This window comes from Tachyglossus aculeatus, chromosome 10, assembly GCF_015852505.1.
Source record: "Tachyglossus aculeatus isolate mTacAcu1 chromosome 10, mTacAcu1.pri, whole genome shotgun sequence".
In the NCBI taxonomy this organism is placed as follows: Eukaryota; Metazoa; Chordata; class Mammalia; order Monotremata; family Tachyglossidae; genus Tachyglossus; species Tachyglossus aculeatus.
The window spans coordinates 40,805,934-40,825,821 of record NC_052075.1 but is presented as its reverse complement, the minus strand read 5'-3'; the positions used below and the strand labels follow the sequence as shown (position 1 = coordinate 40,825,821).

Genomic DNA, 19,888 nt, shown 5'->3' with positions numbered 1-19,888 from the left:
GATTCAGAGTTTACAAAACCGTGTAAGGTGTTGTCATCATGAACAAAGAATTGTTCGCCAAAATCTGTGACAACAGGATGAGGGAGAAACAATTAAAGTTTGGAGTGGAACGATTCAAAACAAATAAAACACTTCATAAAGGAGTTGCTAATCTAAAATGTATTAGACCAGAAGTTATGAAGTTATTCAGGTTAAAGGTATGATTAGGTTTGAGTAGAGTTTGGAGAAATTCATGCACCAGGGTAGTTGAGATGTAGAAGGAAAGGTAAAGACTAGGATGGAGTTCCAGGATGGGCAATAACCTTCACCCAATTCTTCCAAGCATCCTATATTACTGTTAGAGACAGAATGCCAGACTTAATGGACCATTGATTCTACTCAGTAATGAATCTTGATTTCTGTCCTAGGCAACAAATTGCAAAATAGAATGTAAGTCTGTTGGCAATGGGCAGTCAGGCCATTCTGTAAGCAGAAGAATGGTGATTGGGTAGACAGTTCCATCAATATCTCTAAGTAGTTCTGGTTGATGTTTTAAGGAGGAACTGAGAATTGTCTGGGGTAACATTTTCTTTTGTCACCACTTAGAAATAGTACTTCCAAATTCACTCATCTAGACAAGTGTGAAAATAGTCCCTAAAGGGAATATGTCTACCTGGTGAGGAACCAAAGCAAATAGAAAGTAAGTCTGGAATGTCTTGCCTGAGGATAGCTGAGAAGTAAATGATTTGACTCAAAGTTTTGAAGCACCCAAGGCAATTTGAATCAATCAATGGCATTCATTGAGAGATTACTTTTGCAGAGCACTGTGCTAAGCCCTTGTGAGAGTACAATACAACAGAGTTGGCAGACACATTCCCTGCACACAGTGAGTTTATAGTCTAGAGGGGTAGATAGACAATGAGATAAACAAGTAATTTATAATATATAATTTAAAGATATGTACATATGTGCTGTAGGGCTGAGGGTGAGTAGAATATCCATTGCCCAAAGGTCACTGATCCAGGTGTGTAGACAATGAAGAGGGAGAGAGAGCTGGGGGAAAAAGGGGCTTAATCAGGGAAGGGCGCTTGGAGGAGATGTGGCCTTAATAAAGTTTTAAAGGTGGGGAGAGTGGTGGTCTGGCCGATATGGAAGGGAGAGAGTTCCAGGTTAGGGGGAGGATGTGGGATAGGATAGATCAAGTGAATTTCATCAGCTTTCCTCTGATCTATTCTTTTAATAATCCTAAAGCAGCTTCTCTGTCCAAGAATACTGTAAGTATGGTCATCAGTAAGTGACCATGAGGAAGGCATGAACCTCAAAACAGGGATCAGTCCCAATGGCACTTAACTCCTTTTCAGAAAAGAGCAACTCAAAGTATTAGAGACTTGCAGGAATATTATTGCTTGAGATGCCGTCTTTCAAACTGTGGCATTGTCTTTGCTGAATGTAATGCTCTTTTTCTATAAACTCCTGTGGGAAAAGAAGTGTGTTACTTTGTACCAGAAAACTGACAGTTGTGCAACACTGAACATAAGGCATGTGAGTCACTTTTTTTTCTGCTCTAATTTCTTTTCACATTGACAAATGAATCCCCCCTATCAATCCAACTCTGTATCTGAGAAGTCTTTGATGATTTCTTTAGTTGAAACATACGGATATAAGATGTCTAAAATTCCAATTAAGGCAGGAGATGAAATGAGAATAAGCAAAAACTAGACACGTGAAGGAGTGCCTTGTCCCTAATTTTGCACAGCAGGGGCAAAGTGGCAGGGGAAGGGCTTCTCAAATCTGGGAAAATTATGTGTCGATTCCAGAGAAACATTTCCAGGAATATGGAACCAGGCACATAGGCGGCATGTTTAGCAACGGCAGGATTACAAAATGAAGTCCATCAGGCCCATGGAAAACACTGATGATTCTGAATAGAAATCCTACCAGTGGCAAAGAAGATCTAGTATCTTTTTCTATGAAAGCTATTGAGATCCCATACAGAATCAGAGATTTGTCACTTGATCCTGGTAACCAGCCCTTCAGAGAAATTGTATCATTGTACCACAGTAATTCAATGCGGCATTTTTCCAGTTTGGATTTATGCCTCCCTTCTACTCTACCAGAAGGATTAGTGATGTTGGTGATGGGTGTTGTTATTCATAATTTCATTGGATGAACTAAGGTAGTGCTTGCTTTGTAACTCAATTGATCAATCAGTGATATTTATTGAAGTTTTTTATTTGAAAAATACAGTACAATGATACTCCATGGTATAGCTGTTATGCTGTTTGAAAATGCATTTGTATAATGAATGGCTGTATTGTGGGGCACATTGTTCTATGAGACATGTCATAAATTAGGATCTATTCCAGAACATCTGGAAAAATAATATGTGCTACATTCTAGAATGTTAAACATTACTAAACTATGGTTTAATCTTTCTTAGAGTAATTGAAAATATAACATTACAGTATTAATAAAATGTAGTGTTTTATGTAATTATTGTGCCTTTGCAGAAGGCTACATCAGTATGTTTATACTCTCCTATGCTTTTAGTAGGTGCTCTGCCTGTAGTAAAAGCTCAATAAATACCATTGATTGATTGACTGACTGACATGGGAGGTGGTTTTCCAACCTTAGTGAAGAATTTTCCAGTTTAGTTTAAATGACTGTCTTTTTTATTCCCTCATAATGGATCAGACAGCAGGCTAAACCTTCTGATCACTTTTGTGCACCATTTAGCTTCCCTCCTCATCATGGTCTTCAACCATTTCAATAAATATATCCATGCTCTCCAAAGCTGATGCTAGGCTTCTTAATCCCTAAATTTTAGCTGATGAAGTGATCATAATTTCTCCTTCATCTATTTTGGCAATGCATTGATGCATTGGACTGTTGAAGTTTGATAAGGACCTTGCTCGACAGCAATTCCTCTGAAGGAGATTAAATAAACTCTTCAGCATCTGCATCATCCCATTCTAAATTAAGTCACCTCCCTCGTTCAACACCTTCTTTAGTTCATTCATTCATTCATTCAATCATATTTATTGAGCGCTTACTGTGTTCAGAGCACTATACTAAGTGCTTGGGAAGTACAAGTCGGCAACAAATAGAGACGGTCCCTACCCAACAACGGGTTCACAGTCTAGAAGGGGGAGACAGACAACAAAACAAAACATGTAGACAGGTGTCAAAATCATCAGAACAAACAGAATTAAAGCAATATGCACATCATTAACAAAATAAATAGAATAGTAAATATGTACAAGTAAAATAAATGGAGTAATAAATCTGTACAAATATATATACAAGTGCTGGGGGGAGGGGAAGGAGGTAGGGCGGGGAGGATGGGGAAGAGGAGAGGAAAAAGAGGGCTCAGTCTGGGAAGGTCTCCTGGAGGAGGTGAGCTCTCAGTAGGTCTTTGAAGGGAGGAAGAGAGCTGGCTTGGCGGATGTGTGGAGGGAGGGCATTCCATGCTAGGGGAAGGACATGGGTAGGGGTCGATGGCGGGACAGGCGAGAACGAGGTACAGTGAGGAGGTTAGTGGCAGAGGAGCGGAGGGTGCAGGCTGGGCTGTAGAAGGAGAGAAGGGAGAGGAGGTAGGAGGGTGTGAGGTGATGGAGAGCTTTGAAGCCGAGGGTGAGTTTTTGCTTGATTTGTAGGTTGACAGGCAACCACTGGAGATTTTTGAGGAGGGGAGTAACATGCTCAGGGTGTTTCTGTACAAAGATGATCCGGGCAGCAGAGTGAAGTATAGACTTAAGTGGGGAGAGACAGGAGGATGGGAGATCAGAGAGGAGGCTGATGCAGTAATCCAGTCGGGATAGGATGAGAGATTGAACCAACAAGGTAGCAGTTTGGATGGAGAGGAAAGGGCGGATCTTGGCAAAGTTGTGGAGGTGAGACCGTCAGGTTTAGGTGACGGATTGGAAGTGTGGGGTGAACGAGAGAGCAGAGTTGAGGATGACACCAAAGTTGTGGTTATCTTCTCAAGTTATCTTCTCAAGGGTCTTTTTTACACTTTGAATATCTGACAAACTATGCACGGTATCATCCAAAATCCATCCATTTCTGATTGTTTAATCTCAGCCCTGAAAAGGAGCAGGTTGGAAAGGATTTATTGATCCTGTAGCCCTTGCCTGGAATGTCAGGGTAGTTGGGCTACTGTGCGGCTTGTATTCCCTGGATGGTTATATTGTGGAGTTGCTGTAAATTATAAGTATTTGGTAAGCACTTACTATGTGCCAGGCACTTTTCTAAGCACTGGGGTAGATAAAAGATAATCAATTTGGACACAGTTTGTGTCCCTCACGAGGCTTACAGTCAATCCCCATTTTACAGATGAGGTAACTGAGGTACAGAGAAGTTCAGTGACTTGCCCAAGGTCCCACAGCAGACAGTGGTGGAGTGAGGATTAGAACCCAGGTCCTTCTGATACCCAGGCCCGTGTTCTATTCTTTAGGTCACGCTGCTTCTCATGTTAAGTGTTTATTATGTGTCAAGCACTGTTCTAAGTGCTGAGATAGATACAAGTTTGTCAGGTTGGACACAGACCCTGTCCCACATGGGATTCACAGTCTAAGTTGGAGGTAGGAGATAGGAGGATTTAATCCTCATTTTACAGATGAAGTATCTAAAGCAGAGAGAAGTTAGATGACTTGCCCAAGGTTACACAAGCAATTGGCAAAAATGGGATTAGAACACAGGTGCTCTGACTCCCAAACCTATGCTGTTCCCCCTATGCTATACTACTTCTCCAAATCTTGAAACCCTACACCAAAGTAGTAATTCATTTTGAAAGGGCACCAGAGTTGTAATCCTGGGATAATTTACTTTGATAAAATATGATCTGCCTCTTGGATTATTTTTCTATTCATTGTTTCTCTGAATATTTGCCAATCTGTGATCCATGGTCATCTACAAGCTGCCTCCTTATCACTGGTAAAAATGAAGGTTATTCTACATATCCAAGCAGAACTCAAGCTCAAGATGTTGGCTGCTAGCTGTTAAGACACAACTGAAGTGAAGCTAGTAAATCTCTTAGTGTTTCCTGAACTCCCACTGCAACTCAGAAAATCCTAAAACCAAAGGGTGAGGTGGAGAGGTTGAGGGAGGGTGACAAAAAAGTGGTCAAACAAGCACTTTAAAAGATGAAAGGGGGGAAATCAGTTTATACAAATGATATAGATATTGCAGCTGTTTTAGAATTGACTACTTTGTAAAGGACACAAGCCCCAAATGGTAGCTGTAATTTAAGGAACACTTGGTCTATTCCTCTGTTTTTGATAAAGCATAATGTGAGCAAATGCTACAATTAGTGCTGTAAAATGTAAATAATAACAAGTACTAAATTGGGGGTTAATCCCATGACAATGCAAACAAATCAGTAGAATACAAAGGTCTTGATTGTGGTCTTTCACAATGGCTTTCCTTTACATAACAGAAGTCATTATTTATTTTTTCTTAAGTTCAACTTGGAATGACTTTCAGAACATTAACGTTCCACTGACCAAAACCTCCATTAGCCAGAAAGAGAATGTGTAATGTAAAAGTACATCATGCTGTACTCCCACTATCCTTTGATAACTATACTGTACTGCTACAAATTTGAAATGCTGTTTCAGTTCAAAGTGTTGGACCATGGAAGAATACATTCACAACCACACTAGGGAATTAATGAGGTAAAGACAGAAATGCCTTATGTAATAATCTTTTGGTTTCTAATAATAATAATAATAATAATGATGGCATTTATTAAGCGCTTACTATGTGCAAAGCACTGTTCTAAGTGCTGGAGAGGTTACAAGGTGATCAGGTTGTCCCACGTGGGGCTCACAGTCTTAATCCCCATTTTACAGATGAGGTAACTGAAGCACAGAGAAGTTAAGTGACTTGCCCAAAGTCACACAGCTGACCAGTGGTGGAGCTGGGATTTGAACCCATGTCCTCTGACTCCAAAGCCCATGCTCTTTCCACTGAGCCACGCTGCTTCTCTGAGGCACGACTGCCTCAGTGTATAATTTGGCACATTTAGGGATGGGAAAAAAACAAGATCATCAAAATGGAGCTGATTGCTCTTAATTAAGTAGTATTGTGACATTTGAAAAAGAGAGCAAGATAGCCAGGGGGACATTTTGAATCTTTTCAACAAGTAAAATAAACATTAAGATCATTAAGACTAGGCACATAGTGTCTTATTTCTAGAAAACATTATTTAATCCACATTGCAGGAAAATGGAATGTTACACTAACAGTGACCAATGCTTCCTGTCAATGTTTACACCATATGCGCACGGTATCTGTTACCATAGAAGGAATGACATTATCACTGGGCACCTTGCCTGTGGAGTCAAAGAAGTGGCAAACCGTACGATCCGTAGTTCAGTATTTTTAACTTGCCTTTCTAAATGAATGCTAAACCTTTTCCGTAAATATAATGGCCCCCAAAATGTGTTAGCCTATTGGAAAATAGTTAAATTTAAAGCCCTGGAGAAAGTTTTTTCAAATGAGTCTTTACAGTTTGATCTCATCTGCGTTGATCTCCCTGAAATGTTTGGTTTATTATAAGAGCTCCACCTTCTGCTGAATCATAGAAACTGACTGGCTGAAGCACTAAGGAACTTCCTCTAAAATCATTTAAAGAATTGAATTAAAAATTGATTCTATATGACAAAATGTCTAGAACTACAACCTGCAGGGATTACGTGACATTTGGGTGTTCTATCAATTTGCTACTTGTCAACTCTGACCTTTAACCTTTTGCATGAATGTGCAGGCATTGGCCAACTGTAAAAAGAAAATCCCACAAATTTAAGACAACTCAAAGGCAAATGGGAAGATGACTTCCGATTTACATATTACTGCAATAATTTGCGCCGAGAAATGATCATTTTCAACCCTGAAGCAGTTTCCAGAAAGATAGACTAGCGGAAGAAACCCAAGCTGCCCCCCTCTCTTCTGCTTTAAAAATGTTTCAGCCTCGAGGAAGGAATATCAAAACAAGCACAGAAAGGCATGTCCAAAATTGATCATTTCAGCATTTCTGTTGTTCTCCTTGATTTTCAGCCATAGGGGAAATAAAAGGGACTGTAGTTAAATAAATATAGTTCTGACAAGTATTTTTCGAAACCTACTTTATTATGCCAATTAGGCATTAATTGTGCAGGGAATGAGGCAAGGGAAACCATGTGTATCATTACGTAGTTCACAGTGAGCTGAATGCACTCCTGACAATGATGCCCCTGGAGACAGGCAAGGAAGCCCACCCTCCATCTGCTGCCCCATCTTCTTTTCTCCTCTCCAAACTGGTGGCAGAGAACTGATGCTCAGGAAATGATGTTTTCCTTAGCTGCCTGAAACACAACCTCCCTCTCTCCCCTTTCCCTTTCATTGTAGAGACACTTATGCATAGCCTAGTTGATAGAGCACAGAACATGGAGTCCCAAGAAACTGGGTTCTAATCCTGCCTCCGCCATTCATTCATTCATTCATTCAATCGTATTTATTTAGTGCTTACTGTGTGCAAAGCACTGTACTAAGCGCTTGGGAAGTACAAGCTGGCAACATATAGAGACAGTCCCTACCCAACAGCTGGCTCACAGTCTAGAAGGGGGAGACAGATAACAAAACAAAACATACTAACAAAATAAAATAGATAGAATAAATATGTACAAATAAGAGTAATAAATACGTACAAACATATATACATATATACAGGTGCATGTGCCTGCTACATGAACTCGGGCAAGTCACTTAACTTCTCTGGGCCTCAGTGATCTCATCTGTAAAGTGGGGTGTCCCCATGTGGGACAAGGACTGTGTCCAACCTGATTGGCTTGTATCCACCCCACTGGTTAGAATAGTGCCTTACACACAATAAGTACTTAACGAATACCTTTAGTATTATTATTATTATGAGAACTATGGTAAGGCTGAGCTTCTGTATAACCACAAAATATGTGGCTCCCATCTTATCCCCAACCCACCCCCTCCCTCTCCAAAAGCTGCCTACTTGACACAGCAGAGTATGTTCAGATTTGGTAGAGTAGCTATTCACAATATGGGAGTGGGAAATTGTCCTTACCCGTATAGTCCCATGGAAGAATTAAATGAAGATAACAATAATACTAACAGTAGTACTTGTTAAGCACTTACTATGTGCCAGACACTGTTCTAAGCACTGTGGTAGATACAAGTTAATCAGGTTGGACACAGTCCCTGTCCCACATGGTGCTCACACTCTTAATCCCCATTTTACAGATGAGGTAATTGAGGCCCAGAAAAGGTAATGATGATGATGATGATGATGATTGTACTTGTTAAGCGCTTACTGTGTGCAAAGCACTGTTCTAAGCACTGGGGAGGTTACAAGGTGATCAGGTTGTCCCACGGGGGGCTCACAGTTTTAATCCCCATTTTACAGATGAGGTAACTGAGGCACAGAGAAGTTAAGTGACTTGTCCAAAGTCACAAAGCTGACAGTTGGCGGAGTCAGGATTTGAACCCGTGACCTCTGACTCCAAAGCCCGTGCTCTTTCCACTGAGCCAAATGACTTGCCCAAGTTCACACAGCTCTCATGTAGTGGAGTCAGGATTAGAACCCAGGTCCTTCTGACCCCCAGGCCCATGTGCTATTCAGCAAGCCACACTGCTTCTGCTTTCCCCTGACCATTATAAGACAGCTCTCTCTCAAGGGCACAGCCAATCGAATAGGGCTGAGTGTCTTCTTAGTGGTTTGTATTCCATATCTGGGCAATACATAAATTCTGACACGTTCTTATAAGGCATAATTTCTACTTAACTAAAAACAAGTCACATCAACTCATCAGGCACCTTTAGTACTTACATACTTAATTTTAGTACTTATGTCCATATGTATGAATTATGGACACAATGTCCAGTCACTGACTGTCCAGTCAATGGATTTATTCCAATTACCCCACTTACATTTTATATCTTCCCCCCTGTTGGAGTGGAATCTCACTGTGGGCAAGGAATGCATCTTTAATACTGTCATACATAGTAATCTGTGAAAAAAAGTCATCTTTTTCAGGTATCAAATTCATACCAACAGAACTTTCTTCCAAATCAAGCAATGAATTGTATTTATTAAGTGTTTACTCTGTGCAGAGCACAGCACTTTAACTGTGAGCCCCATGTGGGACAGGGATTGTGTCCGACATGATTCACTCAGCTGCCTGGGTCATTTTTCTAAAAAAACATTCAGGCTACATTTCCCCACTGCTTAAGAACCTCCAGTTGGTTGCCCATTCACCTCCACATCCAACAGAAACTCCTTACCATTGGCTTTAAGGTACTCAATCACCTGTCCCCCTCCTATCTCACCTTGTTACTCTCCTACTACAACCCAGCCTGCACATTTCACTCATCTAATGCCAACGTCTCACTGTACCTCAATCTCTTCTATCTCACCACGGACCTCTCACCCACATCCTGCCTCTGGCTGGGAATGTCCTCCCTTCTTAAATCCAACAGACAATTACTCTCGCCTGCTTCAAAGCTTTATTGAGGGTATATCTCCTCCAAGAGGCATTCCCTGACTAAGCGCTGCCTTTCCTCTTCTCCCACTCCCTTCTGCGTCTCCTTGACTTGCTCCCTTTTCTCATCCCCCTTCCCAGCCCCAAAGTGCTTATATACAAATCCATAATTTCATTCGTTTATATTATTGTCTGTCTCCCCCTCTAGATTGTAAGCTCATTGTGGGCAGAGAATGTGCCTGTTATATTGCTATATCGTACTCTCCCAAGCACTTTGTACAGTGCTCTGCACACAGTAAGCACTCCATAAATACGAATGACTGAGTTAATTTCTCTGTGCCTCAGTTACCACCTATGTAAAATGGGGATTACAACTATAAATCCTATGTGGGACATGGACTGTGTCCAACCTGATTACCTTTTATCTATCCCAGAATTTAGGACAGTGTCTAGCACATAGTAAGCACTTAACAAATATCAAAAAAAAAATACAACTGTGCTTGGAGATTACAGCTGTGTAGTCTTTGAAAGAAATAAAATATGAACAAATTTGGTAATAATGATAATAATAATTGTGGTACTTGTTAAGCATTTACTATAAGCCAGGCACTGTACTAAGCACTGGGGTGGATACAAGCAAATTGGGTTGCACACAGTCCCTGCCCAACATGGGGCAGTCTTAATCCCCATTTTACAGATGAGGGAACTGAGGCACAGAGAAGTTAAGTGACTTGCCCAAGGGCACACAGCAGACAAGTGGCCGAGCTGGGATTAGAATCTTTGATTTACTGACTTCTAGGCCCATTCTGTATCCACTACAGCAAAAGAGGAATATATTTCAATTTGTACTATACCTACAATCCTTCACAAAGGAACAAACTGAAATTTTATTGTGTGATTTCTTCTGACACATTTTGTACACATAATGCAACAGAAGGACATTAGGCAAATAAGAGGACTTTAATTGTGGCATGACCTGAGCTATGACCATAGAAATCATTTTTCCATTTATTTCTTAGCTAAAACTTGGGACTGTTTCAATGAAGAGTTAAACATTTGGGAGCCATAAGCTAAATTTTATTTAGTTTTCTCCCTGTGTGAAAATGTTTATAAATTGAGATCTATGGATTATTTTAGGAAATGTATGTACAGTTCATTGATTGTTTGCATTGCCAATTCATTATTCCTAACAGTTTCACTGCCATTTTATCATTACCAACTAATTGCATGTTCAGACAAACTGTGAGAAAAGTGTGGTTCAAAGTAATAATTATTGACTATTCATCCTGGAGTGAAGACAGCAGAGCCAAGGGAAATGTATCCCAGCTGATACAACAGTAAGCACTGTTTAGACTTTGGTAATTTCATGTTAATTTGTGTTTGAGGCTGTAATTAGTGGATTTGATTCTTGTTGCTGTTTTTTTTTAATTAAATATCTTATTTTCACTGTCATGTCTGAAATCCCTGCAAGAAAAATGTTTCTGACTGACTCTGGCAGCATTACTCAAACAATTAGCATAATTTACTTACAGGTCCAGATTCCTTTCAAGGAACAATTTCACATGTGTTGTCCTTATCACAGAAGGTTTATTTGGGGCTCATGCTAACAGTGTCAGTCTTGTTGCTTAGCTGGAGTAATGCTTTGTAAAACTGCACTGCAAGCAAGCACTAACCAAACCTAATCTGAAAATGACAAGCTATTGACTAGTCAGAACTCATTTATGGTGTTGAAGAATTTTAATACCATCACAACTACTTCAGTTGTTTGCTGGGCATTTTTAAACAAGTGCACACAACTTTGGTAGTGATGCGAGAAGAGTGATATGGGTCCCAGGAACAGAACACAAGGGCTGGTTCAAGGGTGGGAATGTGAGAGCAGTTTTTAAAAAACACTCCTCTCTCCATTGAACTTTTCTAACCTAGCTGCTGGCTCTCCTGTGAGTGACTATAGACATTTGTTGAACACCTCATTCTTTAACAAAGATATGGGTACTCTGACTCATGCAGTTACTCAATCAAATTTATTTAGCACTCACTATGTGCAGAGCACTGTACTAAGTGATAGGGAGAGCAATATAACAGAGCTGGTAGACATGTGGACTAGTGGAAAGAACATGGGCCCGGGAGTCAGAGGACCTGGGTTTTAAACTGTGCTCTGTCACTAGACTGCTGTGTGACCTAGGACAAGTCACTTAACTTCTCTGTGCCTCATTGACCTCATCTGAAAAATGAGGATTAAGACTGGGAGCCCTATATGGGACAGGAACTGTGTCCAACCTGATTATCTTGTATCTACCCTAGAGCTTTAGTATGGTGCATGGAACATAGTAAGTGCTTAACAAATACAGTTTTTTTTTAAAAAAGGAGTTTAGAGTCTAGAGAGACATTAAAATAAATTACAGATAGGTACACAAATGCCGTGGAGTGTTCTTACAGATATTTCATTCATTCAGTCAGTCATATTTACTGAGTGCTTACTGTGTGCAGAACACTATACTAAGCACTTGAGAAGTACAAATTGGCAACATATAGAGATGGTCCCTATCCAACAACAGGCTGACAGTCTAGAAGGGGGAGACAGACAACAAAACAAAACAATTAGACAGGTGTTGATACCATCAGAATAAATAGAATTATAGCTATATACACGTCATTAATAAAATAGAGTAATAAATACGTACAAATATACACAAGTGCTGTGTGGAGGGGAAGGGGGTAGGGTGGGGGGGGGGCAATGGGGAGGGGAGAAGGAGGAGAGGAAAAGGAGGCTCAGTCTGGGAAGGCCTCCTGGAGAAATTGAGCTCTCAGTAGGGCTTTGAAGGGAGTAAGAAAGATAGTTTAGTGAATGTGTGGAGGGAGGTCATTCCAGGCCAGAGGTAGGACACGGGCCAGGGGTCGACGGCAGGACAGGCGAGAACAAGGCACAGTGAGGAGGTTAGTGGCAGAGAAGCAGAGTGTGTGGGCTGGGCTGTGCTGTAGAAGGAGAGAAGACAGGTGAGGTAGGAGGGGGTGAGGTGATGGAGAGCTTTGAAGCCGAGAGTGAGGGGTTTTTGCTTGGTTCGAAGGTTGATAGGCAACCACTGGAGATTTTTGAGGAGGGGAGTGCCATGCCCAGAGCATTTCTGTAGAAAGATGATCCAGGCAGCAGAGTGAAGTATAGACTGAAGTGGGGAGAGACAGGAGGTTGGGGGATCAGAAAGGAGGCTGATGCTGTAATACAGTTTGGGATAGGATGAGAGATTGAACCAGTAAGGTAGCAGTTTGAATGGAGGGGAAAGGGTGAATCTTGGTGATGTTGTGGAGTTGAGACCAGCAGGTTTTGGTGATGAATTGGATGTGTGGGGTGAATGACAGAGAGGAGTCAAGGATGACACCAAGGTTGCAGGCTTGTGAGATGGGAAGGATGGTAGTGCCATCTACAGTGATGGGACAGGACAGCATTTGGGAGGGAAGATAAGCAGCTCAGACTTGGACATATTGAGTATCATGAGAATCATTTTAAGTGAAGCTCAGTCTATTTCAATGGCATTTATTGAGTACTTACTGTGTGTGGGGCACTATACTAAGCACCTGGGAGAGTCCATTATGACAGAGTTGGTAGATATGTTTCCTATCCATAAGGAATGAGGTGAAAATCGGGAGCTACACAATTTCCTGCAACTGAGGTTCAAGAGATTCATTTGGTTTTCTACTGGAGATTCTGTTTCTAAACTGGTCTGTTCCCTTGTGCTGTAGTATCACGACACCAGATGCCACTGTGTCTGGTGTTTTCATTTTGTAAGTCCAGCTTCCTTCGGCCTCGATTCCTGTGGTCAAATTCTGAAGCTCAGGTGGGGCTTGGAAGGGGAAAACCTAGGCTCAGGATCAAGGTAGGGGGAGGGGCAGAAGTCCCCCCGGATAAACTCTCAGGGTTCAGCAGATTTCTCCAAACAGTTCCATTTGACATCCTTATGTTACTTTGCATAACTGGGGTAATGCACTAATGTTACATCCCTCTAGACTGTAAACTCATTGTGGGCAGAGATGTGTATACCAACTCTGTTATATTGTAATCTCCCAAGCACTTAGTACAGTGCTCTGCACACAGTAAGTGCTCAGTAAATACAATTGATTGACTGATGGATGCCTCTTACATTCGGGTCAGCAAAAGGGCATTTGACTTCCATAAGTGCTCTCAGGGACTACTCTGTGGCTCAGTGAATTTAAAAACACAATTTACTAGATAACTCTCTCTCTCTCTGTCTCTCTCTCTCTCTGTATATATATTTGTTCTTTCACTCATTCATACACAGTACTGAAAGCAGCTGATCAGCTCAGTTGACTAAAAATATGACTCTGCTTATAGAATAATTTATCTCTGAAATGAGCTGTATCCAAACTCGGTTTGGGATTAATTGCACATTTCACTTGGAGCCATTTGAGAAGTGGAAAACATTTATTTATGCTTTATATTCACACTGAGACATACTTCCCTAAACAGTGCATTGTGTGTAGGTGTATGTTTGCTACAGAATAATATTTACATTCGTACATACTTGGACAACACTGCTAGGCGTGGACAATGTATATGGTATTGCAGGTGATTTTTGACCACCAGAAATATTTAGTAACTTTGAACAGAGGACTGCTTAAATAACTGATTGGCAAGTTAGTGAGTCACAAAAGATTTGGGTTTGGGAATATAATATTTATCTAAAGTATTAAAACATCTCCATTGTGACCTTATGAGCTACAGATCAGGATAACTTCTAAGTTATGTCCACTAGAATGACAACTGATGACACTCAAGAATAACAGACGACACCACATGTGTCAGACAACACCACATGTGTGACATCTGATGCATTACTCTGGTCATACAATGTAACATGATGTACTACGTGTCATTTTAGGGAAGCATGCCAAGTTCACTCCCACCCAAAACATTTCTCCCCTGATGGTCTCATTCACTCCAGAGCCTTTGGGTTCCTCTGGATCTCTCTGAACAGAGACACCACTTTCAGGCCACGGAACCCAATAGCAGGAATTGCAACAGAAGGAAGCTGTGTGTATGAAATAAAAATGGCTGACATAAAAGCTGCAGGTACTGTACTTGTATCAGACATTGGGCAGAACATCTGAAAACCAGACTGCCTTATATAAAACAGGATGAATGGTCACACTGGTGTGCTCACATTGGCAAACTGGAGCAAAGATTTCAGTAGATTTACAGTGAATGCCACCCACTCAAGCAGCCAACCCAACTACTTTCATTCATTCATTCAACAGTATTTATTGAGCACTTACTGTGTGCAGAGCACTGTACTAAGTACTTGGAAAGTACTATTTAGCAATAAATAGAGACAATCCCGGCCCACAATGGGCTTAGAGTTTAGAAGGGGGGAGAAAGACATCAAAATAAGTGAATAGGCATCAATAGCATCACTATAAATGGAATTACAGGTTTATACACATCAAAAAAAGTAAATAGGCATTAATATAAATAGAATTATAGATATGTACATATATACACAAGTTCTGTGGGGTCGGGGGGTAGAGCAAAGGGAGTGAGTCGGGGCAATGGGGAGGGGATGGGGAGCTGAGGAAAAGGGGTGCTTAGTCTGGGAAGGCCTCTTGGAAGAAGTTAGCCTTCCAGCCCTCAATTTTTTTTTTCTCCACCAGTAGTTTTTCACCCCCCTAGACAGTGTAGGTAATTACCTTGGCTTGCCACTTCCTTCTGCTTGTGTGGAACTGAGTAGGTTGACTCCTTTTCCTCTGGGTTTCCTGGAGGTGAATGAATTCTACAGAGTACAGATATGTAGTTTTGGAGAAATTTCTAAAATGGAAATCTCTGGAATGTGAAATAAATTATTTTGACCCACCACATTCTAGCCATGGATGCAGTATTAAGGAGATATATCATTGAATAATAATTTAATTAGTATTTAATATTTCTTCCTCTCATTCTTTTCATATATTCCCTTCTGAATATAGAACTAACATATACTGGAGAGAACATTATTAAAACTACCCAGCTGCTACAAATAAAACATTTCAGAGCTGTTTGGCATAAACAAATGGCCAGGAAAATATAAATTTAGCAATACATATATAAACTGAGTGAACACAAATTTGTCAGCGAAAAAGACACTCATCTACACAAAAGGATACGAAATACGAAATCTGTTCTCCCTCCTACTTAGATTGTGAGCACTATGAGGGACAGGGATTGTGTTTCTGACCTGATTATCTTGTATTTGCCCCAGTGCTTAGTAATAACAATAATGGTATTTGTTAAGTGCTTACTATGTGCTCACTTAGTACAGCAGTTCTAAGCAGTGGGGTAGAAACAAGATAATCGGGTTGGACACAGTCCTTGTCCCACATAGGGTTTACAGTCTTAATCCCCATTTTACAGATGAGGGAACTGAGGCACAGAGAAGTTAAGTGATTTGCACATGGTCACACAGCAGACAAGTGGTGGGGCCAGTATTAGAATCCATGACCTTCTGACTCGCAGGCCTGTGCTCTATCCATTAGGCCATGCTTCTTCTAGTACAGTGCTTGGCACATAGTAAGCACTTAACCAATATCATAATTATTAAACTCATCTGTTTCAACAACATGTAGGTTGTCCTTCCTCCCTCTCTATACCCCAGCTTACACTCTTTGTTCCTCTGAAGCTAATCCTCTCTGTCTCATTCTTGTCTCTCCTCCCTCCTACCTTTTTCTCATGCTCTAACTCTTTCCTGAAACTCCCCTTTCATGAGCACTCTTGTACAATCCTTATTACTTAAGCATTCACTTAAACATCCATTTTCCTTCTCATTCCTACATGTAAATTATTTCAGTGTCTGGTCTCTCTCCCTAAACTGTAAGCTCCTTGAGTGCAGGGATCCTGTCCACTACCTGTATTGTACTCTCCCATGTGCTCAGTACAGGCCTCTGCACTGAGTTGGTACTCAATAAATAATACTGATTGACAAATTGGCATTACAGGATTTTCCAGTCACCAGTCCTGTGGCTTTACCCCTCTGCTGGCCTAGGGACATACATGGCAATCCCCAGTGCAGTAGTAAAGGAAGGGATGATATTCCTACCTTGGAGAGTATTGTCCTCCAAAAGTAAAGTGGACAGAAGACTAAGCACCCCATGTGGGACAGGGACTGTTTTGGACCTGATTATCTTGTATCTACCCCAGGGTTTAGTACAGTGCTTGGCACATAGTAAGTGCTTAAATTTCACAATCATTGTTCTTTCTATTGTTATTACTATTACTCACTCATTGGGGCCCCAAAGGGGATGATTAAAGGGAACAAAGATGAGGCTCTGATGCCCAAATACCCTATTCCACCTTTGCACCCCCAGGCCCTTAGACTTCCTTTCTCCTCACCAACAACTTGCCTCCTACCCAATTTTTTTCCTCCATTTACCAGCTGAAGACAATATGGCAGCCATAGGAGGAGGCAGGACTATTTCGTTTCCTTGCATTGGAGCCTACACCCAACTTTTTCTGCCTCAGGCTAGACCCAAATTTAATTCTCCCTCTCCTGTCATCAACCCTGACTCTTGATCTTTATGAACTTTGGAAGGAGTGTCTTCCACTCCACTTAGGCTCACTAACCCTAAAGTACTCCAGTATGCTCTTGGTCTATGGTATAAAGCAATCTACTCATCCTTTCAACTAGATTTTTATTCTCATTCGTTCTTCTGCTTTATACAGAGTGTTTGAAACTTTGATCCTGCACTTCCCAAAACCTTAGACAGGAGTTAAACAGGACTTGGGTAAAACAAATTCAGCCTAGTAATTATCTTGTTTCTGGTTTACTGATCTCCGGAGTGACTTTTCAAGTAGCTATTCTTTTGAGCCTCCTGCTGTAATCAGATGCTGAAACAAGTTAGACATGGGTCTGGTTGCAATCTTCTAGCAGGAACCAAGATTTTTTTTTCTGTTCTCCCCTGCTATGAAGAGAAGTGATTTGCAAATATCTCAGCTGCTTATGTTTGTCTGAGACTCTCCATCCTGACCTTTGCTTAAAGCACTACTTGGATCATCTTGGGATCTCTGGAAAAATTCCTCCCTTTGTCATGCTTCTTTAGTCATTTTCTTTTTTGTTTCCACCCAAATGCTACAGCTCTTGCTCTTTTCTCTCCTTAATTTTTCTCTTCAGCACCTTCCTGCTGCTGTTTCCACAGAATATCAGATATCATTATGTCATCTGGCAGTCAATTTGTATGTGCACCTGAACCCTTATACTTGAAAGAATTTTGCAATTAATACCATATTACATCGACAGACTGCTATTAAACATATTTACTCAACAGAAACCATTTTGAATGAATTCATCCTCAAAGTATTCAACCTTCATGCTGCCACACTGCTACACCGAGAAAACATATTTTTTACATTTTTCTTCAGTTGAGAGATTTTGATTTTTCTTCAAATAATTCTGAGAAGTTATTTTAGAAATTTGCTTCTCCATTAGCAATGAACTAAAAACCACTCTTTTCAATTCTCCCAATTAACATCAGAATAATATTTCCCCTATCCATATCCTGTCATTTCCAAATTCTCTCTGTATTGTGGCACGAAGTTCCTGGGGTCAGTCAAGCAGTGTGTCTTAATGGATAGAGCACGGGCCTGGGAGTCAAAAAGACTGAGTTCTAATCCTGGCTCTGTTACATGTCTGCTGTGTGACCTTGGGCAAGTCACTTCACTTCTCTGGGCCTCAATTACCTCATCCGTAAAACGGGAATTAAAAGTATGAGCCCCATGTGGGACAGGGACTGTGTCCAAACTGATTAACTTGTATCTACTCCAGTGCTTGGCACATAGCATTAACAAGTATCACTATCATTATTATTATTATCATTATTATTATTTGTGGCTACCTCCAAGGAAGCTCATTTACTCAGCTATTAGTAGATGCCATTGCATTAAGTTGCTGCTTTAGTACGCTCCTTGAGCATAAGGATGTGTCTACCAAGTTTGTATTGTTCTCTCTCAAGCAGAAACACAGTAAGTGCTCAATAAATACCATTGATGGACTGATAGGAGAACTAGCAGGCATAATGGCTGGCAGCAGAAATCAGTCTTCCCCCTGAGGGTTCCTGCTAGAACTGGTAAGAAGGCTCCCTCACCCTACTTCTTCTCATGGCTCTGACCTTTCTCCCCTCCATCCAGTGTTTAGGTAAAAAGTAAGCAATACTTTGTCTCTCGCGCTGTGAGCCCACCGGAATGAATTTTGCAAACTAGTCACATCCACCCTGTGGCAAAGTGAGGGGGGAAAATTGGTTCCAAACATATCTTTTACTCTAGTTATGATGATCTCCCTCTCAATTGAAGGTATACCCTTCAGGGTTTTATAGTTTTCTGGATCAGTCCAATTATTGCTGAAGACAGGAGGCAGTGTGGAAAGGGAGTGGAGCTGGAAGACTAGAAGCTGTATTCTAGTGTCGGCTTGGTCACTTACCTGCTGTGTGATGTTGGGCAAATCACTTAACCTCTCTGTGGCTAAGTCTGGAAAATGGAGATTAAAATGTCTGTTCTCCTTTCCTGTGAGTTCTGGGTGAGGCAAGGGCTGGCTCTAACGTGATAACCTTTTGTCAATCCCGGTGTTTAGCATGCCATTACTTAAGGCCCTAATAAAGACCTCTTCTCTTCCTTCCTACCTGCCCTTCAACGTTTTCACCTCATTTGTGTCAATCACAAATGAGAATGAGCAGTGTCAATCACAGAGACTCTCAGGCTAACAAAATATTATGCCTGCAACACACTGTCAACACCTAAGTCCCCCTTGTCTGGCTTCAATTGAACAGCTTTCAGACAATCTAGATAAACAACAATATTTACCACAGATACCCATTGTTAAGAAATAAAGAATTTCAGGAGTTCTTCTTTAACTCCGTGTGCTTTGCACCAGGATGATTTGAAAAATTTTCAAGAACAAGCACACAAGGCTATGTAAAAATCACAGTAATCTCTTTTGATTTAGCAAATAGTCCAACAGGTCATCCTGAATGCATCCAGTTCTTCCACAATGTGTGTTTTCATTACATGTTTTGATTAGCATGCTGCTTAGACAATTAGGAAACATTTTTCCCACAATACAACCATGGCTGGATTTGCTGTGATATGATCAGAAGAAATTTTTGATGGATGTACTCAAGGTGTTTAAACAGGTGAGTTACTATTAGGTGAGTTTTCCTTGCAAGCACACAAACCTCATGTAACAGGAGAACTGAATATTCAGAACTGCTTTTCCAGAAGTTGGTTTAGTTTGCTTTTTCCTTTTAAGTCTTTTCTTGAATTTGCTGTTTAATGGAAAGTTTTTCCTCTTGCTTTTATTTAGCCGGTTTCATCTCCCTAAGGAAAAATACAACCTTTAATTATTCCATATCTCAAACAGTTAAGTATGTAGCTGTGTTGCAAGGTTAAT

At 40.8% G+C, this 19,888-nt stretch overlaps 1 long non-coding RNA gene across 1 annotated transcript in view; it reads right to left on the bottom strand.

The window, feature by feature from the left end:
• Positions 1-1,268: 1,268 nt before the first annotated feature.
• LOC119933646 overlaps positions 1,269-19,888 on the bottom strand; it is a 62,195-nt gene continuing 43,575 nt past the window's right edge. The window contains exons 4-6 of the long non-coding RNA XR_005452584.1: positions 19,674-19,815; positions 15,168-15,250; positions 1,269-1,452 (exon numbers count right to left, since the gene is read on the bottom strand). This is a non-coding gene — a long non-coding RNA (uncharacterized LOC119933646). The remainder of the gene's footprint in view (positions 1,453-15,167; positions 15,251-19,673; positions 19,816-19,888) is intronic.